Source organism: Aquarana catesbeiana, unplaced genomic scaffold, assembly GCF_042186555.1.
Source record: "Aquarana catesbeiana isolate 2022-GZ unplaced genomic scaffold, ASM4218655v1 unanchor237, whole genome shotgun sequence".
In the NCBI taxonomy this organism is placed as follows: Eukaryota; Metazoa; Chordata; class Amphibia; order Anura; family Ranidae; genus Aquarana; species Aquarana catesbeiana.
Genome location: NW_027362665.1, coordinates 2,879,836 through 2,900,747, shown reverse-complemented (window position 1 = coordinate 2,900,747; position 20,912 = coordinate 2,879,836).

Genomic DNA, 20,912 nt, shown 5'->3' with positions numbered 1-20,912 from the left:
TGATCTAGATGGGATCACTCTGCTGTGGTCACACTCTAAACATTAGAGCTCCCCCTAGCTGCAGCCTGGTAATAACATTGCTAGGAGGTCTATTCATTTATCTGCTACATACTTCCCATCTTTATATAAACGTCTCCTGACATTTAGGGATCTATTCATAAATAATTTACATAGCAATCTGCCCGGTGACAATGTATGTACATCCCTTCTGTGTGAATGGGGGGATTGAAGGAATGAAGCGATCTGCTGAGCTGGTTGAAAGTTTTCCATCAAATGTGAATAAAAGTTACATTTGTTCACTAGATTACTTTTTATGATACTTAGCGCCATCTAATGGCCAAATGCAAATTTTCAGGTTTAAATCAATTATTGGTTTAATATTATTGCTTTGAATAACTTATATCCTTCAGTGTGTTCTGTACTCACCAGTGTATGAGGATGATCTCAGTTATCTGTATGAAGACATGTCTGATGAAGGAAACTAAGGGGTCTACTTATAGAAAATTCATTGGAAAAATGTGACAAGCATTCATCCAAATTCTGGCCATAATGTAGCAAAGCGATTTCCTATGATTGATAGCTCCATCTATTGACCAAAATGGGGTATTTTCCTGACATACCTCCATTAGTAAAATTATCACAATACTGCATTATGACCAAGGAAAGGAGCCAAGGAAATCAGTGTATGAAATAAAATACATCCAATATTCATCACAGCTGGGTGAATGCTGGTCACATTCAAATATTTTTTTTTATATATAAAAAAATAAATAAATAAATAAATAAAGGAGGAGGAAGATTTGGCTATTATTAATGTACCACATCCAATATACTGTATATATCATTTCAAAAAGAACCTTGTATATCGGACTTTATTGGCACAAAAAAGGGCAAACACAAAAATAACATAAAATATAAATCTTTATTTCAAATAGTAAAATGATGTGTTAAAACCACATGGGAACAAATCCATCAAACATTAGGCCATATAGATTCATAATGACTCATTTAGCTTTGCTGAATTGTCCAAGAGGTTGACGCGTTTCACATCAATAAGCTTCCTCAGGACCTTTTATGTCCTGGCAGCAAAGAAAATCAGCCTAACTAAAAAACATACAGAATATAAATACATAGCAATCTCATAATGTTATAACATCGTAAATTATCATCTGTGCCACATACACAACGCTTGGGGGACATAGCAAGGAGACGGTGATAAATGGCGGTGTCAAAGTAGCTTGCACAGTCAGCTGGTCATGAGTTATAAAGATGAGCAGGGTAATAGACATGTGTATGAAAAAAGTTAAGTTAAAAAAAAACATTTTTTTTTTACTTGTACAAAAAAAGTTACACCCAAGCACATACAATGAAGTTAGTCGCCATTTCACAGGCGCACACAAATGTAAAATTTGACATGTTGGGTATCTATTTACTCAACCTCGGCTTTTATATTGTAAAAAAAAATGTAATTATTGTGTTTTTCTGCCCCCTAAGATTAAGATAAGTGTGTTTTTTACCAAAAAAAAAATTGTGTTTCCTAGACTTTTGCAGTAATATCATGTGACATAAAAATACGGAACTACTGCCATTTTATTCTCCAGGGTGTCTGCTTTCAAAAAATATATAATGTTTTGGGGGTTTTATATAATCCTCAGGCTTAAAATCTTTTTTCATATGTGGGCAAAAAACACAAAACTAGCTCTAGCAGTGAAAGAGTTAAAGGAAACGTTCAGGAAGATGTTATATGTTCCTGTCTCTGCAGTGCTTCAGCGATCCGAGTCCTCTGTGTGACAGCAGTGCGGGGATAAGTTCCCCGTACCGGCTGTCACTTTATGAAAAGACCGCGGCGGTGCCATTCATTCACAGAGTTCTGTCCTTTACCGATGTCGGCTTGTAGTTTTTAATGAACTCCCACACCGCTGCTGAGCTCTCTGGTAGATGATTGGTTCTTCCTGTCACCGTAACTGCCTTCCCGTATAAATGTACAGGCAAACAGATTACACAGACAGTCTGCAGGATTCCTGCATAGCACCAGCCATCAGAACATCATGGCTGCAATGTTTTCCAGGCTCTTTAAAAAAAAAATTATAAATTAACATTTTTTTACCTGCAGAAAAATGTATTAATTTTTTTTATAAAAGGTGAACTTTTCCTTTAACAGTGCAGACACCGGAACGTGATTTGTCTGCTCAGCATGAGTTTGTACTGAGCACCCAAGTTATAACATCCTCCGACATTCCTAAAGGAACCTCAGATTTATATACGGTTTTGGTTAAAATGATCTTTTTTTTTAATCAGGACAAGGAGATTGTCATAAGGGACTAAAAGATGGGACCCCGATTTAGTCCCTTGGACGTGTTGTTTTTTTAAAAAATGTCCACACCCCTGGAACTGTTTCTTACATGATGAAGATCAATCATGGAGTATATCTGAGGTGTATATCAGGGTGTGCTTCTTCCCTACATGAGAGCTGTGATGTCCAGCAACATTCATATAGAAGACATTTCCCACACTCAAGGCACTAATATAACTCGAGGGTTGTGTGGGATCCCTGATGTACAGGAAGACAGGACTTCAGTGAGGAACAATTCCCTCACTCAGAACAGGAATACGGCTTCCCCCCGTGTGAGATCTCTGATGTCTGGAAAGATGGGACTTCTGTGAGAAACATTTCCCACACTCAGGACAGGAATATGGCTTCTCCCCGGTGTGAGATCTCTGATGTTTGGAAAGATGGGACTTCTGTGAGAAACATTTCCCACACTCAGGACAGGAATACGGCTTCTCCCCCGTGTGAGATCTCTGATGTGTGTAAAGATTGACCTTCTGTGAAAAACATTTCCCACACTCAGGACAGGAATACGGCTTCTCCCCCATGTGAGTTCTCCGATGTGTGGAAAGATTGAACTTCCGTGAAAAACATTTCCCGCACTCAGGACAGGAATACGGCTTCTCCCCCATGTGAGATCTCTGATGTGTGTAAAGATTGGACTTCAGTGAAAAACATTTCCCGCACTCAGGACAGGAATACGGCTTCTCCCCTGTGTGAGATCTTTGATGTATGGAAAGATGGGACTTCACTGAAAAACATTTCCCACACTCAGGACAGTAATACAGCTTTTCACCTGTGTGAGTTCTTTTATGCCTATTAAGTTTGGATTTAAGACAAAAACACTTCCCACACTCAGTACAGGAAAAGCTCTTCTCTGTTGGAAGGACGGCACTGTCCCTCACAGTCTGAGGTTCCTCAGGATAAGAGGAATACGATGGTCCATCTACACTGTGTGGTGCCGGATGGACATTTGAGGTAGTCGGGTTTTCTCCTGGACTATACTGTGTGATGTCCTCATCTTCTACTTTACAGTCTGGAGACAAAGTGAGACAATCCTCTGAGGTTTTCCTCATCTCCCGTCCATCTACTAAAATAGAAATAAAAAGATTATTACTAGACATGAGCAGATTGGTTCCCCTAAACCAGGACTCCGCCCACATCAGGCAGCTTTGTCTCTGAGGATCTTACAATTCCCCCCTCAAGGTAACTAGTAAATGGGTCCTCTGATCTCCTACCAGTTCATTTCTTTATTCATAGACCTTAGTCAGAGAGGGGGTAAGCAATGAGTGTTCTGTCTCTCCAATCTAAGCACTGAAAATGTTATCTCTGTAAATTACAGTTGAGATATCGGTAAAGCAATCTTTGTTTATTCAGCTGACAGTGACTCGATCCAGATGACACTTTGAAGATCTTGTGAAGTTTAACCACTTCCCATCCCATGTATTGTCATATGACGTCTGCAAGGTGGCTCTCTCATCCTGGGTGGACGTCATATGACATCCTTGGCTTCCTGCTAGCATAGGGGGTGCGCGTGCCTGCCACGTCACCAAGGAGCTGATGCACATGCCCGGCGGCCGCGTTGTCTGCCAGGCACATGCGATCGCTCGTGACAGAGCAGGAATGTAGATCTGTGGGTGTAAATGCACAGATCCACGTCCTGTCAGGGGAGAGGAGACAGATCGTGTGTTCCTAGTATATAGGAACACTGATCGGTCTCCTCCCTTAGTCAGTCCCATCCCCCCACAGTTAGAACACACAGTCAGAGAACACATTTAACCCCTTGATTGCCCCCTAGTGTTAAGCCCTTACCTGCCAGTGACATTTACACAGTAATCAGTGGCTATTTATAGAAATGATCGCTGTATAAATGTGAATGGTTTCAAAAAAGGTGTCAAAAGTGTCCAATCTGTCCACCTCAATGTCGCAGTCACGATAAAAATCCCAGATCACCACCATTACTGGTAAAAAAAATAATAATAATAAAAATGCCATAAATCAATAACCTATTTTGTAGGTGCTATAACTTTTGCGCAAACCAATCAATATACGCTTATTGCGATTTTTTTACCAAAAATATGTAGAAAAATAAATATATTTGGCCCCTGGACTGTTACACTCAGAACTTGTGGCGGAGTTGCTAACAATAAGTGATGGGCTGCACTGTTCACTTGCTTGAGCATTTGTGCAGTGCACATCAAAGTGATAATCAATGGACTCTTCCTGTTTCATTAATGCCTTCAGAAGATTGGTTTCTGTGCGAGAACCTGTAAAGTTACTTAGATCTGACTGTGGGACTAATTTTACAGGAGCAGAAAAGATAGTGAACTTCTTAAATGACAACAAGTATACATGGGAATTCAACCTACCTCATTCCTCTCACATGGGAGGCTCTTGGGAACGCATGATTGGAGTTGTAAGAAAAATCCGGGATGCTACTGAACCAGAAAACTTCCCAGCTTACCCATGAAATCTTAATCACTCTTCTTGCAGAGGTGTCTGCTATAATCAATGCAAGGCCACTGGTCCCTGTGTCCTCAGATCCAGTGTCTCCAGTATTGCTCACTCCAGCCACTCTTATTACACAAAATATTGGGATAGCCACTATTCCCACAGAGGAAGTTGAATACCCTAACGTTTACAAGCATCAATGGAAACAGGTTCAACATCTTGCTATTGTGTTTTGGAACCGCTGGAAGATGGCGTACCTTTCTAAGATTCAAAGTCGCAGAAAATGGCAAACTAGCAAACTCAACCTACAAGTGGGAGACATAGTTCTCTCTCATTGCAACTATTGGCCTATGGGTCTTATTACAAAGACTATGCCAAGTAACGATGGAAAAATACGGAAAGTAGAAGTTAACCAATTCAGCCCCAAGAGAATTTACCCCCTTCTTGACCGGGCCATTTTTTTGCGATACGGCACTGCATCACTTTAACTGACAATTGCGCGGTCATGTGACATTGAACTCAAATATAATTGATGTCCTTTTTTCCCCACAAATAGAGCTTTCTTTTGGTGGTATTTGATCGCCTCTGCGGTTTTTTATATTTTGCTCTATAAACAAAAAAAAGAGCGATAATTTTGAAAAAAACACTATTTTTTACATTTTGCTATAATAACTATCCCAATTTTTTTTCCTCAGTTTAGGCCGATCTGTAACCTTCTACATATTTTTGGTAAAAAAAAAAAAAAAAATCGCAATAAGCGTAAATTGTTTGGTTTGCGCAAAATTTATAGCGCCTACAAAATAGGTTATTGATTTATGGCATTTTTATTAATATATATTTTTTTTTACTAGTATTGGCGGTGATCTGCTATTTTTTTTTATTGGCCAGTGACATTTATACAGAGATATAAATAGCCACTGATTACAGTATAAATGTCACATTCAGGGAAGGGGTTAACACTAGGGGGCGATCAAGGGGTTAAATGTGTTACCTCACTGTGTGCTCTAACTGGGGGGATGGGAGTGACTGGGGGAGGAGAGCGATCGGTGTTCCTATATACTAGGAACACACGATCGGTCTCCTCTCCCCTGACAACTTGTGGATTTATGTTTACACACACAGATCCACGTTCTTGCTCTGTCACAAGCGATCGTGGGTGCCCGGCAGACATCACAGGGGAGCCATTCTGACGACGGGCAGTCGGCATGTGGTTAAAGTAATAAAAGAAGGTTCTGCACACCTTTACTTCAGGCCTATAAAGGAACTAGTACTTCTTTACCCAAAGAGGAAGACAAGTCTCATAAGTCATCAACTTGATTCAAAAGGAGGTAAGAAGGATTGGTGCATGTTGCTGCCTTCCCCTCCCCTCTTCCCCTTGCAGTCAAGCAAGGGCGGGGATGATGTGTCTCACCTGAGCTCTCTACCTTGGCAGACAGATCGGCAGAAGAAGCTTGTTTCCCCTCTTAGCTGTCTGATTTTCGATCCTCTGATCCGGGATCTCTTGAGTCTCATCACTCTACACGCTCTTTTCTGAATCATGGGAGCCTGTTCAAAATACTGAGCACGGAGCACCGAGAGCACTATGTATAGTGTATACTGCTATGCCTATGCAGCACCTGAGAAGCACCTGAATGTTTGAGCGTCTGTAAAAAGGAAAAACAAAAGAAAGGAATTTGCCTGTTTTTCTACGGCTTTTCTCCCCGGCACTTCTGCAGTTCTCGTACGGTTCTTCTTCCTGCTTGCCTCCAGCTTGCTCTCACATATCAATGTCGCTGACTGGATAGCTTCTAAGCCCTCTGTAAATTTTTTAATACCCCGCTGATTCATTGGACTGTTGGAACATTGGGATACTGAATTCAGATCTGAATAAACCAGAATCGTAGAGCGGCATTGCACCTGGGAGGTCGGGGAAGTCCGAAGTCTGTGAAGTCTGTGAAGTCTGTAAGCTCTCACACTGATCTATCAGAAGCACGGAGCGGCATTAACCCCTGGGAAGTCTGAAGTCTGATAAGAACGTGTCTGTTGGTTTCTCTTACCTCATTACCGGCTTTTCAGCGACAGCACCAGCTCTTTGTATCCTGGTTCTGTAATTCTAAGACTATATGGTACTACAAATCCATGGTTTAACAGTACCAGGGTTCCATGGCTTCTTTGATTTCCCAGCCCACTTATCTGCATGGTTTCTCTGCAGGTTCTACAGCTTGCAAGCTTAGCGGCTTCTAAACTCAGCGGCTCTCAGCATCTCGACTCCTAGCTCTCGGCTCCCGGCTGGTTCCTGGTAGCAGCACTCTCGAGCACATCTGTATAATTATATAGCTATATAACAATATAACTGTATAAAAGTGCTGTACAAATGCTGAATAATGCTGCATTATAACCCACCCTACTGACCTACCTATTATCTACCCACTTGTCACTTTTTTGGTTAGTAGTTGGATTCTCAGGCAGAACTGCATAAAACGCTGAATAACACTGCATAATGCTTTCTACCTACCTGCTTTCTGGCATCACAGCTTTATACCTTTCTTTAATGCTATATCGGTATTAAGCCACTAAGTTACTATTAAGTTACTAAGTTTCTTTGCCTGCCCTTCTGGGTTTTTGTTTTTTTTTTTGTTTGGTGCTTTGGTACATTGTTCCACTTCGAGACCTACAGTTTCAGTTTAACTATAGCCTAGACTAAATATGGTGAACAAGCGACATCAAAAACAGGATTCAATACAGAGATCAGATATTATGCTAGATTCGCATACTCAAGATTTAACTCGACAATTAAGATCTGGCCCCCGTATGAATCCTTTGAATCCATTGAATTCTCCAATGTCAGCCAAAGACATTACTAGTGCTAATACAATTGCCAATACTGATGCTGATACTGTTACTAATTATTCTACTGTTCCAGGTCCAGTCTCTGCTCCCGGCTATACGACGCCGATTAAACAAAATTCTACTATGGGTGAGCAAAGACTAACACAAAGGGCTGCTTCTGAAGCTGATGTTAACACTATTGGAACTCAACCGATTTCCCAGGATCAACAGGATATTCTATTAAACACTAAAAGCATTGCGGGAGGATGCACTACTAAGGTCGCAGATATCTCTAAGCCTTTGTCAGGTAATATTCCTGCTGAACAAGCAAATCCCAGCTATTCTTGTTTATGATGAATCTAGCGCTCTCTCTGCTTCCTGTGATATATCACTGGATACATTGTCTGATACATTGTTCAACAAAAACGATAAAATCGATAAAATGTTTGATATACTGTCAGGTTCAGAGGTGCCGCACACCGACACTAACACTAACTTAAAATTGCAAAATGAGAGCTTAAGCTTGAGGAATCCTTTGCCAGATCCTGTGTCTGAATTGTCAAGGGAGGATATAGATCTTTCATCTTATATTCGTTCACTACCAACGAGAACAGATATGGAAAATTATGTTTCTTGACTTGAAGCAATGTGTGAAACCGAGATCTCCGTTCTTAAAACTGAAATCTCTCATATTGGATCTCGAGTGAATGATATAGAATTTGCAGCTAACTCTTCTAATGAATGCATAGATAAGCATCATGACGTTTTAAATGAACATACATTAGAAATACAGGAGATGATTCTGCAATTAGATGATCAAAAAAACAGAGCAAGACGAAACAATATAAGAATTCTAGGATTACCAGAGACTATAGAAAATAAAAATCTAGTATCTGTTCTCCAATGAATGTTCAACAACATATTAAATAAAGACTCAGCAACGGTCATTGAAATTGATAGGGTGCACAGAATTGCAGGTGCGAGAAACTTAGAACCAGGGAAAACAAGAGACATAATATTGCCGCATCCACTTTTTTGTGGTAAAAGAAGCTATTATGTCAGCTGCCAGGAAATCTAAGGGTGTTCAGTATGAAGGTTTCCCTATAATGCTCTTGGCTGATCTTTCTGAACGCACATTACAATTGAGGAGATCATTAAAACCTCTTTTGGAAATACTAAACGCTAATGCAGTTCATTATAGATGGGGATTTCCGTTTAAATTGATCGTTTCAAAAGATGGGAAAACATTGGTGTTTAAACACCCAGGTGACTTACCGAAAATTCTGCTAACATTTAAGCTGCCCAAGGTACAGCTACCAGATTGGCCTTTCAAATCTTTACTACTCAATTCCGTTTTAAAAGAAAACTGGGAAAGTTTCTTACACTTGAATTGAACTAACATGAACCCTAAGGACAAAAGCAGTATGGATATATTTCAAAGTAAAAGATTTAAGTGTTTTTGATTAATAGGAATTATTATGCTCTGACCCAAGAGTTGATCTGGTTATATATTATAGAAAGGAAATAAATATAATATGTAGGAGATGGGTGAGGTGGAAGTTAATAAATTAATAAAAGGAGGGTGAAGAAGGGAGAGGAGGGGAAAGGGGAAGGAGAGGGAGGGAGGGAGTGGAAGGAATGGGACTGAGTCCCTAAATTTTTTTTTTTCTGCTTTCTGCATGTATACATGTAATTGTGTATGTGTACAGACATTTTATATATATATATATACATACACATATACACACACATATATATATATATATATATATATATATATATATATATATATATATATATATATATATATATATATATGGGTATATATAGAAAATGAGTAAGGAAAGTTGCAGCAGAAACAAGCTTTAGGTTTTATATTTGCTTTAACTCACATGTCCTTCTATATATTTTTTTTTTTTGGATAATTTGCCGTCTAAAGTAAATGTCAATGGCACTTGGAATTTAAAATAAAATGACAACAGTAAAAGGGGGGAGATGGATTTTCCTCCACCTTTATCCCTCTCTTTTTTTTTTTCTTTTCTATTAACTATTTAAGAGAAGATATAAACAGTACTTCAAGTTTAGGTTTTAGAATTAAAGGTTTTGACATATATGTTGGTATAAATAGAAGTGCCAATTGTGGGCTGAAAGCCCCTTCTCCCTCCTTTTCTCTTTTTTTTCTCTCTCCCCTTTTCTCCTGTCCCACCTTCCCTCTGTTTATGCCGACCTGTTTGTCCATTGGTAGAGTAGCTCTTTTCCTGCCTAGTTTGCCTATGCCCTACAGTAGGCTCCCTAATTTTTGTTTTGGGAACTGGCTATATTGCCTGTTAGATTTTTTGTACTCTGATAATATTCAGAGACATCTAAGACACAATGCATGTCTTGAGACTGCAATGTGTCTAATTTTAAACAGTTTTTGTCTTTCTTTTTCTTTTTTTTGTTTTTATTTATTTTTGGAGTTGTTCTCACGTAATGAATACATAGGACTGATTAAAAAAACATTATTTCTTTATGTCATTTTCAATATGCTCCTTTAATGTGAAGGGTCTTAACCACCCGAATAAACGTTTACAAACTCTTCAATATTTAAACAAAGAAAAAATTGATATAGTATTCTTTCAAGAAACCCATTTTCGTACAGATGGGATTCCAACATGTAAAAATAATTATTATACTACTTTTTTTCATAGTACAAATCCATATGCAAAATCAAAAGGAGTTTCAATTGCTATGCATAAAAATGCGAGGTGTCAAATCTTAGATTCTAAATCAGACCCTCAAGGCAGATACTTGTTCTTAAAAATTAAAAATGATAATAAAGTATATACTATAGCCAATGTATATTTCCCAAACACTTCCCAAATTTCTGAAGGCCTTAAATATATACGTATTCTTGAAAGTTTTGTAGAGGGAGATATTATTCTTGGAGGTGATTTCAATCTAGTTTTTGATCCCCGAATGGACTCATCTTCGGGGAAAACTCATATTTCATATTCAGCTCTTCGTAGATTAAAGCAGAAATTATTCTCAATGAAATTGTTTGATCTATGGCGTATTTTACACCCCTCAGAGAGATTATACTTTTTATTCTCCAGTTCATAAAACACATAGTAGGTTGGACTACATTTTTATATCACAAACATTACTAGATGCCACTCCGACAATTAGCATTAAATCTAAAATATGGTCAGACCACTCACCTGTTTTTTGTCATCTTAATTTAGCAGAATTATGCACCAGAAACAGACTTTGGCAATTAAACGATAATTTATTAGCAGACCCACTGTGTGCAACTGATATTAAGAAAACAATAGCACACTTTGTAGAAGATCATAAATTGGATGACACTGCACCACCAATTAAATGGGAGGCTTTAAAATGTGTTTTGAGGGGAATATTTATATCACATGGATCTAGAATGAAAAAAATTAGAACCAAAGAATACTCTGCCTTATTAGAGAAAATCTTTAACTTAGAATCTAGTCATAAAAAGAGTAATAGCAAAGAAATTAGAATTGAACTTTCTAATACTAGAAGTCAACTCTTGTATTTACTCAACCAGCAATCTTTAGGAGCTCCGGATAAAACACTTAGAATTTCCTATGAATATAGTAATAAGAGTAGCTCCTTTTTGGCGCACTCTCTTCATTCTAAAACTTCATCATCTGTTTTAAAAATATCTGCACCCGGTAAAGGATTAGTGTATACTAACTCTGATATTACTTTCCGTAATTATTATTCCTCGCTATATAATATTTCACAAATTAATCCTAAAATTGACCATTCTCTCATAGAGATGGAAAAAAAATTATCTCATACATTGAACAAACAACTCTGCCTAGTCTTGATCCGGCCACTAGCTCTTCTTTAGAGTATCCTTTTACTTTAGAAGAACTGTTAAATGTTATTAAGACTACTAAGATTGGTAAATCACCAGGACCAGACGGATTCTCCAGCCGGTTTTACAAAACCTTTGCGGCAGATCTGTCTCCAATCCTTTTGTACGCATTTAATTCAATCTCAAGCTCTCAGACTTTCCCCCCGGAAACACTGAAGGCTTACATCTCTATTATTTTGAAACCGGGTAAAGACGAAACAAATCCAAATAGCTATCGTCCTATCTCATTGATGAATCAAGATATAAAGTTTTATGCTAAACTTATCGCTAATAGACTTCAACCACTATTGCCTCAGATGATCCATACAGACCAAGACGGCTTTGTGAAGGCCAGAGAGGCTCGAGACAATACTAGCAAGACTCTTTCATTGATCTCCCTGGCACAGAAACGACAAATTCCGGCTTGCTTGTTAACAATAGATGCCGAAAAGGCTTTCGATCGATTAAATTTTGAGATTTCTGTTTCACTCCCTTCGCCAGATTGGTCTGGGGGATAATCTGATAAATAAAATCATAGCTATATAGAAGTCCTTCTGCTCAAGTTCAAACAAATGGTATTCTTTCTAATACATTTGAGATTAACAATGGTACCTGTCAAGGGTGCCCTTTATCTCCTTTACTTTATGTGATCACTATAGAACATTTAGCAATAGCTATACGTAAAAATCCCTCTATACATGGTATAACTATTAATGAAAGAGATTATAAAACCGCACTGTATGCAGATGATGTCTTACTTTATATAACATCACCCAAGATTAGTATTCCTTCTGTTTTAAAAGAAATTAATTTATTTAGATATTTAAGTAATTTCAAGGTAAATTTAACTAAATCTGAGTTATTGAATATTTCATTGCCCAGAGATGAGGTTTCTTCACTGGCAGCGTTATATCCTTTTCATTTGCAAGAAGTTGCAGTGGAATATTTAGGAGTTAAGATCCCAACAGATCAGACTCTTGTTTACGATTTAAACTTCCTTCCACTTCTGCTTCGAACACAAGCTGAATTGATGTCATGGACGAAGCTCTATCGTGGTTTGGACGTATTAACTCCATTAAGATGGATATTCTTCCAAAATATTTATATTTATTCCAAACCTTACCTATTAAACTACCTAAAACATTTTTCAAAAAACTGAATAAATTATTATTGCAATTTATTTGGAGGAATAATAAACCTCGAATTAACCTGAAGACACTTTGTCGATCCAAAGATCGTGGAGGAGCAGGTTTGCCAGATTTTGAGTGCTACTATAAAGCAGTGATATTTTCTCGTGTTTTGGATTGGTTCCATCATTCCGTTGATAAAAAATGGGTTCAATTAGAAATAGGTTCCTCTCCATTGAATCCTAAAGCTGCTTTATGGCTTTGTACTAAGGATATAGGTTCACGTTCCTCTTGGCCTTTACTTACCTATACGGTTTTGAAGTGCTGGCATCACTATTAAAAAATATTTCCTCTGTCTTCTATTCCATCTCCACTTACTCCTTTAATAGATAATCCCTCTCTTCCTACTGGCATGCATTCAAATGGTATCTTAAGCTGGGACAAATCTTATTGGCCCCAGATTAGACATACGATTCTAGAGGGTATCTTTATGCCATTCGTAAACTTCCAAACTTAACACGATCAGAAGAAAGGTATATGGTTTGTTTATTTACAACTGCAAAGCTTTTATTCTTCTCTTACCCCAAAACATTCTATCCATCGACCGCTTACAGATTTTGAGCAGTTATGTTTATCTTTGGATCCACCAGCACACACTATATCTAAGATATATATACGCTACTATCTACTCGCAAGTCACCCGGTTTACCACCATACGGGATTAAATGGGAGCTAGAATTGAGCCGGTTAATACAAGAGGAAGAATGGGATCAAATTTTTAATAATACTCATAAGTTTTCAATAGCTTGTGATACCCAAGAACGCAATTTTAAATTGCTTTCTAGATGGTATTATACTGTATAATACTGTTACGGGTGATTTGATTAATAATTCTGCCGAATTGGCTCTTTTCTCCTTCCTACCTCAACTATTACCTAAAGCCAAAAAATCCCTTCTTTGTTTTTTTTTTTTATCAGCATTTAGACAATTAATACCAAGATACTGGAAATCTTCTACAGTTCCCACAATCTTAGAGTGGCTTGAGACTCTTAATAGTATTATGCATATGGAGAAACTGGTAGCTGAAAATAAGGATACTATACAGAAGTTTAATGGGGTGTGGCAGACCTGATCACATTTAAAAACTCATTTGGAAATTTATCAATTTCAAAAATTTAGTGCCGTTGGAGTATATATACTCTATTTGATAAAAACAACTTTAAAATCTGAAAAGAGATACTATGAATTCATGTGAGACACCACCTACTATGTTTTTTGTTTATCATTAAAACATTGTTTTTTTTTTGTTATTTTTTGTTTAATTTTTTCCTTTCTTTTTCTTTTTTTCTTTCCTTATGTTTACGATTTAATAATTATAACTTTAATGAATATTAAGGTTAGATATGTATTCTTACCGTTGCTGCTGATTACAGAAGAGCTGCTGGTGGGATAGTGATATGTAGGATACAGCGGAAGAATTCCATCACTACAGCAAGAGAGCGCTTCTTCCCCCTCCAGGTTCAAGACTTGGATCAGCCTGGACCGGAGACGCTGGATGTATCAGCTGTTGCAGACACCTTCTCTTCATGGTCCCTGCAGAGGGCGAAATCTGCACGCTTGTTAGACCTCGCCAATAGGGGGTCCATCACCGAGGGTAAGGGTCCATCTTTAACATTTATCTTCTGGATTCACCGCAAGTGGAGTCTTACCTATTTATCCCTCTCTCCTTTCGTTCATTCACACGGATGATGGGTTTATGGAAGGTGGATGATGGTTCCTCATACTGATGAACTTTTCACATATTGTTTCACTTTATGGACTGGAGTTACAATTTCTACACATTATTTATATATTGAGTATTCACTCCTTTTAAACAATACACTCATTTTTGATTGAATTGCATTGGTTGATTTTTCACGTTTGCATATATTTCACAGGTCATATCATATATGATTAGAGAAATTTTTCACTCCACCTTTATGCCATTTTTTGACTATGCATTTGTTTATTATATTTCATTATATTTTTTTATGCATGTTTATTCATTCTTTAATATCACTTGTCTATATAGATTGTAAGCGCACTTTTTTACATTGTTTTGGAGTTTGTTTACGGATATTGGTGTTTTATTAGTGCAGCTATCAGTCTGTTCCTTAATTAGGCTCCGTAGTGCGGTTTTTCCAATTTATTTAGATATGTATTCCGAATGACTTTATTTAATTTGTGTATGTATATGTGTTTTGCTGTTTGTGCAAAAATACTAAAATTAATAAAAATATGCTGGACCAAGATGTTTTTTTTTCCTTGTCACAGCCTGGACCTTCGAGATCAGCATCTGCAAGTATTATGTCAATGTTTGCATTGTTTTCCCTTGTTCTTCCCTTCCCTGTTGTTTTGCAGATGTTGCTGGGAAAGAATCTTCATTTCCTTATATTTGTACTTGGACTAAAGTTTGTTAATAATAAAAATCATAGATTTTGATGGGGAGTTTCACATGCTTTGTGATATGCCTTTAATTTTAATATGCATTATTCTGTCCCTGGTTCCTAGTTAGCTCCACCCTTTCCCAGTAATGCATCTCAGCCTCAAATCTCATGAAGTGGATCACGTTATGATCTTTTGACTTATCCGATGTTCATTGTTGTAAGATTCTCACTGTTTATGCTTTAACCACTTCAATCCGGGGCACTTTCGCCCCCTTCCTGCCCAGGCCAATTTTCAGCTCTTAGCGATGTAACATTTTGAATGACAATTGCGTGGTCATGCAACACTGTACCCAAATTAAATTTTGATTGTTTTTTTTCCATACAAATAGAGCTTTCTTTTGGTGGTATTTGATCACCGCTGCGTTTTTTTTGCGCTATAAACAAAAAAAGAGAGAGACAGTTTTGAAAAAAAAACACAATTTTTTACTTTTTGCTATAATAAATATCCTAAATGTATTTAAAAAATTTTTTTTCCTCAGTTTGCCTGTAAACATTAGGGTAATCAACTTCCTCTGTGGGAATAATGGCTATCCCAATATTTTGGGTAATAAGAGTTGCTGGAGTGAGCAATACTGGAGACACTGGATCTGAGGACACAGGGACCAGTGGCCTTGCATTGATTATAGCAGACACCTCTGCAAGAAGAGTGATTAAGATTTCATGGGTAAGCTGGGAAGTTTTCTTGTCCAGTAGCATAGAGTGCCGGATTTTTCTTACAACTCCAATCATGCGTTCCCAAGCAGGGCCGATCCCAGACTGGGTGCACAAGGTGCAGTGCACCCGGGCACCAGAGAGGTGGGGGCACTAAAAGCGCCAGAGTGCTCCCTTCCCTCCTCCTACTGTTCGTGTCTGGCGGCTCTCTGCCGGTGTTCTAAGGAGGAAGGCGCCGCTGTGTTTCCTGCTCAAGCCCCTCCCTCCTCCTGTCAGAGAAGGAGAGCAGCCAGCCGGAGATGAGATCAGAGGCAGATCGTCTGGTCTCTGTGTGGAGAGAGACCAGCCGCGCAGTGACGTCGCGCGGGGGGGGCGGGGTGGTCCGTGCCTGACACATTCTCCTCCTCTCTGTGTCTCTCACTCCTGCCTGCTGTGAACTGCTCTGCTCTCCACCCGGGCGGCACGGCTGCACACTGTCCTCTCCTCTCCAGCTGCCACCCGGGTGTTTTTATGTACCCTAATGGAGGGGGGTAACTGTCTGTCCTGGGGGGTCTGTACTAATGTAGGGGGGTCTGTACTAATTGAGGGGTGGTTTGTCCTGTGGGGGTCTGTACTAATGGAGGGGGAGGTCTGTCCTGGGGGGGTCTGTACTGAGGAAGGTCTGTACTGAGAGAGGGGTTTATACTTAGTGCGGGTACTGCACTGATGGAGGGGGTTCTATACTTATTGGAGGGGGGGTCTGTACTGAGGGGCGACTATAGATGGTGGAAGGGGGGTGACCCCCAACCCTAGTGATGCCAATGCAGCTGCAGGCTCTTCTTTCCCCCCTCCTTCTCCCCCTCCCTCTCCCGTGCGCTGCTGTACTAGCGAGCAGCGCTTGCCAGCACAGCTGCCCACTATGTATCTTCCTCCACCTTCATATCAGCCAGGGAAGAAATAGAATAGAAAAAGGAGCAGAGAAGAGGATTGTGGGACATGTAGTCCCGAGGACTGGCAGCCCCACTGTAACACGGAAACTGCAGCCCACACAGCATGCTCAGCTGAATGCGAGAGAGAGAGAGAGAGAGAGACAGGAGCCTGGGAAAGCTTTCAGGGAAGTACACCCAGGACTCCAGAGGGAGAGGGCAGTGCTGAGAAAACACCATCAGAGAGGGAACCCCACTGCCCTGCGCCACCAGAGGGAAAGCCACATAGCCTAGTGCCATCCCTGGTGGAGAAAGGAATGGAATTGTATGATGTAGGAATATCTGGGTGCTACCCAGTGGAGTCACCACGGGCAATTCAGAGTGAGCAGACTCAGAGTGATCACAGAGTGATCAGGGGAACCGTTGCTGTATCGCTGGGTCAGCTGAGAGGGCCGATCGGCCATTATCTACTAACGTCCATAGGAACTGCAGTCTCTGACCGTCTCCTGTACTATGTCTGCAGTCTCTGACCGTCTCCTGTACTATGTCTGCAGTCTCTGACCGTCTCCTGTACTATGTCTGCAGTCTCTGACCGTCTCCTGTACTATGTCTGCAGTCTCTGACCATCTCCTGTACTATGTCTGCAGTCTCTGACCATCTCCTGTACTATGTCTGCAGTCTCTGACCATCTCCTGTACTATGACTGCAGTCTCTGAGCATCTCCTGTACTATGACTGCAGTCTCTGACCATCTCCTGTACTATGACTGCAGTCTCTGAGCATCTCCTGTACTATGACTGCAGTCTCTGACCATCTCCTGTACTATGACTGCAGTCTCTGACCGTCTCTTGTATCATAACTACAGTCTCTGACCATCTCCTGTACCATGATTGCAGTCTCTGACCATCTCCTGTAATATGTCTGGGGGCTCTTTCTAACAGACTCTCTAACAGAAGCCATCTCTGTGTGCATCAGAGAGACCCCCTCCAGGTCTCATTAGTGTACGCTCTTCCTGTATTTTTTTTATTGTTAAAAGATCATGGGAGGATCCCAGGGTAACAAAGACTTCTTAGGGGAGCATCTCTGTGTTTAAGTCGATGCCATAGAAACATTTGTAAAGGGGGGAGTTGGTAAGATGACCACGCCCATGTGGGGGGCGCCAGAAATATTTCTGCACGCAGGCGCCGGTGACCCTAGGATCGGCCCTGTTCCCAAGAGCCTCCCATGTGAGAGGAATGAGGTAGGTTGAATTCCCATTTACACTTGTTGTCATTTAAGAAGTTTACTATCTTTTCTGCTCCATAAAATTAGTCCCACAGTCAGATCTAAATAACTTTACTGGTCCTCACACAGAAACAAATCTTCTGAAGGCATTAATGAAACAGGAAGAGTCCAGTGATTCTATCACTTTGATGTGCACTGTACAAATGCTCAAGCAAGTGAACAGTGCAGCCCATCATTTATTGTTAGCAACTCCGCCACAAGTTCTGAGTGTAACAGTCCAGGGGCCAAATATGTCCATGCCAACATTAGTAAATGGTGGTTCAGTGCTTAATTGGTCAGCCGGCAGCTCTGCCTTCTGTTGTTGTAGGTGCTTTCCTCTTAGTTTTTGGCACTTGACACATTTCTGGAGTATGGACGATATACACCCTTTTATCCTGATGATCCAGAAACCTGCAGACCTTACTGTTCCCTCTGCAAAAGTGACGACCTTGGTGCTAAACTTGCTCATGGAAATGTCTAACTAACAGAGCAGTAATGTGATGACATCCTGGAATAATGAGGGGATTTTTTTCTCCACTGAAGGTATTAGATCTTCCAATGTGACCACCGACTCAAAGTAACTTGTTGTGATCAATTATTGGATTTAATTTGTACAGAGGGCTATCCTTAGATAGGTTGAGTTCCTTTGATATGTTAGCAATCTCTTGTGAGTACACTTTTAGGAGACATTGGATGATATCCCTTTCTGCTTGAGCGACCTCCTCAATTGTGGAGGGACCTTTACAGATGTCCCATTTGTGACACTCCTTTTCAGTGCTAGAGAGGTTTGCAAATTGATGAGCAATGTGAATAAGATGTGCAATGGCTCATACAAGAAAGGACCACTTAGAAAAGCTTTCAAAACAGGGAGAACTCAGCCTTACCCTTGCTTTTACAGGTGTTGAGTTTTACGGTAACAGCTCTGATTTCCTGATCAGATTCCGGATAAACCAGTTCAAAGGGTAGAATTTGTAGAAATTAAGATGAGTTTATCATTTAAGAGTACTGGTGGAGATAGCCATGATGTGTCCATAAATGCAGTAGTAGGTACTGCACAACTGCCGCAATCTGAAGGGTTGAAGTTAGTGGGAACATAGTTCCATTGTTCAGGCGTAGAGAACTTCCTAATACGTTCCACTCTGTTACCGACATACACATAGAACTGCAATGTTTGATTGTGTATATATCCTATCCTAGCACTATTTTGCTGTCTGTTAGGGATGAGCTTCGAGTTCGAGTCGAACTCATGTTCGACTCGAACATTGGCTGTTCGCAAGTTCGCCGAACAGCGAACAATTTGGGGTGTTCGCGGTAAATTCGAATGCCGAGGAACACCCTTTAAAAGTCTATGGGAGAAATCAAAAGTGCTAATTTTAAAGGCTAATATGCAAGTTATTGTCATAAAAAGTGTTTGGGGACCCAGGTCCTGCCCCAGGGGACATGGATCAATGCAAAAAAAAGTTTTAAAAACGGCCGTTTTTTCAGGAGCAGTGATTTTAATAATGCTTAAAGTCAAACAATAAAAGTGTAATATCCCTTTAAATTTCGTACCTGGGGGGTGTCTATAGTATGCCTGTAAAGGGGCGCATGTTTCCTGTGTTTAGAACAGTCTGACAGCAAAATGACATTTTGAAGGAAAAAACTCATTTAAAACTACCCGCGGCTATTGCATTGCCGACAATACACATAGAAGTTCATTGATAAAAACGGCATGGGAATTCCCCAAAGGGGAACCCCGAACCAAAATTTAAAAAAAAAAATGACGTGGGAGTCCCCCTTAATTCCATACCAGGCCCTTCAGGTCTGGTATGGATATTAAGGGGAACCCCGGCCAAAATTGAAAAAAAAAATGACGTGGGGTTCCCCCTAAATTCCATACCAGACCCTTCAGGTCTGGTATGGATTTTAAGGGGAACCCCGCGCCAAAAAAAAAAAAAAAACGGCGTGGGGTCCCCCCAAAAATCCATACCAGACCCTTATCCGAGCACGCAACCTGGCAGGCCGCAGGAAAAGAGGGGGGGACGAGAGTGCAGCCCCCCCCCTCCTGAACCGTACCAGGCCACATGCCCTCAACATTGGGAGGGTGCTTTGGGGTAGCCCCCCAAAACACCTTGTCCCCATGTTGATGAGGACAAGGGCCTCATCCCCACAACCCTGGCCGGTGGTTGTGGGGGTCTGCGGGCGGGGGGCTTATCGGAATCTGGAAGCCCCCTTTAACAAGGGGACCCCCAGATCCCGGCCCCCCCCCTGTGTGAAATGGTAAGCGGGTACAAAAGTACCCCTACCATTTCACTAAAAAACTGTCAAAAATGTTAAAAATGACAAGAGACAGTTTTTGACAATTCCTTTATTTAAATACTTCTTTTTTCTTCTATCTTCCTTCATCTTCTGGTTCTTCTGGCTCTTCTGGTTCTTCCTCCGGCGTTCTCGTCCAGCATCTCCTCCTCGGCGTCTTCTATCTTCTTCTCCTCGGGCCGCTCCGCACCCATGGCATGGGGGGAGGCTCCCGCTCTTCTCTTCTTCTTCATCTTCTTCTCTTCTTCTTTTCTTCTCTTCTTCATTTTCTTCTCCGGGCCGCTCCTCACACATGCTAGCATGGAGGGAGGCTCCCGCTGTGTGACGGCGCTCCTCGTCTGACAGTTCTTGAATAACGGGGGGCGGGGCCACCCGGTGACCCCGCCCCCCTCTGACGCACGGTGACTTGACGGGACTTCCCTGTGACGTCACGGGGAATACCACAGGGAAGTCCCGTCATGTCCCGTGCGTCAGAGGGGGGCGGGGTCACCGGGTGGCCCCGCCCCCCGTTATTTAAGAACTGTCAGACGAGGAGCGCCGTCACACAGCGGGAGCCTCCCTTCATGCCAGCATGGATGCGGAGCGGCCCGGAGAAGAAAATGAAGAAGAGAAGAAGAGAAGAAGATGAAGAAGAAGAGAAGAGCGGGAGCCTCCCCCCATGCCATGGGTGCGGAGCGGCCCGAGGAGAAGAAGATAGAAGACGCCGAGGAGGAGATGCTGG